Source organism: Fukomys damarensis, unplaced genomic scaffold, assembly GCF_012274545.1.
Source record: "Fukomys damarensis isolate Sample0158 unplaced genomic scaffold, DMR_v1.0_HiC HiC_scaffold_13, whole genome shotgun sequence".
NCBI lineage: Eukaryota > Metazoa > Chordata > Mammalia > Rodentia > Bathyergidae > Fukomys > Fukomys damarensis.
Genome location: NW_022900925.1, coordinates 18,603,607 through 18,605,829, shown reverse-complemented (window position 1 = coordinate 18,605,829; position 2,223 = coordinate 18,603,607). Strand labels below are relative to the sequence as shown.

Sequence of the window (2,223 nt, the reverse complement as noted above, 5' to 3'; positions counted from 1 at the left end):
CTCCACTTAGGCCCCTCAAGGGCCAGCGCGATGCTTTATGAAATTCTGCACACCTTGCTCTGCACCTGCTAAGAGCCTGGACTGAGGAGTGCAGAGCAATGTAGAGAATTTGCACTCTGGACTAAGGCTGCAGGGACTCAACCTTTAGCCTTTTATTTGCTTATTCTCTGAACCTAGCTGTCCTGCCTGAAAATAGGAATAGTAGAAGAAATCCAGAATAATTGTTGCAGTTACTATTAAAATAACTTCTGTAAAAGTACCTAGCAGAGTGTTTGGCACAATGAGCACTTCTTTTTCTTTATAAAATAAATATTTGTCCAAAAAATAACTCTGCACATTAGATCATTTATTAGAAACTGTAACACATGAATTCTCCACTCATTCCCTGCCTACTAAGGAGTTTGTAAGATTCCAGCAGATGCAGCTTAAAGTCAACTAATGTAAGTGTTCTGTTCATTACTGGTGCTAATCAAAGGAGATGCGTGTTGCGTGTGTGAGAGACAGAGAGAGTTTGCCTGTCGTTTCTGGAGCTCATTTACAAAATTGGCTATTTATTAATCCTTTAAGACTTGCCAGATTGAGTCTACAGAGCAAAGATTGTTGTCAGCAACCCAAACTGGGAAAATAGATCATCTGTGTCCTGGATACCTCCTAATGACATGTTTGCACAGAAAGGAGAGAAGGCATAGTGTTTGCATGGCCTATCATGAGTCTTTTTGAGGGGGCAGGGTACCGGGGATCAAACTCGGGACCTTGCGCTTGTGAGGCAGGCAGCAGCACCACTGAGCTAAGACCCCTGGCCCCATGACCTTCTGATATGCCCGCACACACACACATACACGCACGCACGCTCTGTCCTTTGGGAGTTGTCCTTAAAGGGTTAGTTTTACTTCCCCTCCCTTTGCCTGGCATTCTAATTTCCAAAGAAAAGCTGCGCCTAAATGCACCTACATGATGAAGATGTTAACTGCTATATAATCTTCTTCTAGATTTATAGAACCTAGAACATCTGGTGTCCCTCAGATGACATCAGAATGTGTAATGCCCCTCCTTATTTTAGTCTGGGGCATCACCTAACGCAAAGCATGGACATTGCTGTGAGAACACGTCCTGAAGGAAGAAGACCCAGCTCAGTATGTAGCCTCCCTGCCTGTTGCCACCATACCTCCTTTCTGTCCCTGTAAAAGCTCTTTCGTGAATCTGAGATCCCTAAAATGGTCGGTTTGTTTTATTTTGTTGTTTTCTGTTTTAGGTGTGATAGTTCCACCCCACCTCATCTCCTCACAGTGCCAGCTCTTAAATAAACCTGATCTGCGTCCTACCAACTGTCCTGATTGCTGGCTTTTGAGTGGTGAGTAGACAGACTTGAGTCTGATGTCACCCCCTCCCAGAAAAAGCTTGTTCCTGCCCTGGTCTCTCCTATGCCAGTCAATGGCACCACCGTCTCACAGTTACCAAAACCAGCAACCCAGGAGCTGACCTTGATTCTCCATTCTCCTCTGGTCCAAATCTTTCAGCGAGTTCTACCAATTCTATCCCCAAGCTGTCTCTTGGATCCAGCCCTTACTCTCATCTGTCATTTACAGCTTTGCTATTCACAGGGTGATCTGGAGTTTAGCAGCAACTGCATCCCCTAGGAGCAGCATGGAGATTCAGTCTCAGGTCCAGTCCCAGACCTTGAAGTAGGGCATCAGAATCTGCAGTGTAACAAGATCCCCAACTGATTCATACGTATATGAAAGCATGGTGTGCATAGAATTTTGTGGCAGCCCCCTAACTAGTTTTTCTCCTAGAGCTGGTTCATTCTAACCCACCCGTCTGGGACCAGTTGCCTTCTTGGTTTGAGAATTCCACAACACTCAGATGGTATAATGTTTTTACTCCACCCTTCCACACAGCACAGGATTATGGTTCTAACTTCTTACAGATTTGTTTTTCAACAAGGCTCTTTGAGTTGGTGAGGGAAATTATTCTAAGTTATTTCCTTTTGGAATGTGAGACCTCTTTCAGTGTCTTGCATTCGTAAAATGATTTCCTAAGTCCAAGCTTCAAGCTTCCTTTTTAAGTGAGCCCAAGCTTAGCCCCATCCCCTGTCCCCACACAGGCATGAACTTATCAACCTTTGTCCGTGAGGGCTTGTGTCCTGGACCCTTCCTCCAACCCCACTCCCACCTCCCAGCAGCCATAGAATCCACTCAGTTCTTGCTTTTCAACTTCTTAGTC

At 45.1% G+C, this 2,223-nt stretch overlaps 1 long non-coding RNA gene across 1 annotated transcript; it reads left to right on the top strand.

Annotated features, from left to right (window-relative positions):
* Positions 1 to 654: 654 nt before the first annotated feature.
* Positions 655 to 1,956, top strand: LOC104874979. Its single transcript, XR_783911.1, has 3 exons — positions 655 to 879; positions 990 to 1,133; positions 1,253 to 1,956. It is a non-coding gene; the product is annotated as an uncharacterized LOC104874979 (long non-coding RNA).
* Positions 1,957 to 2,223: the final 267 nt, after the last annotated feature.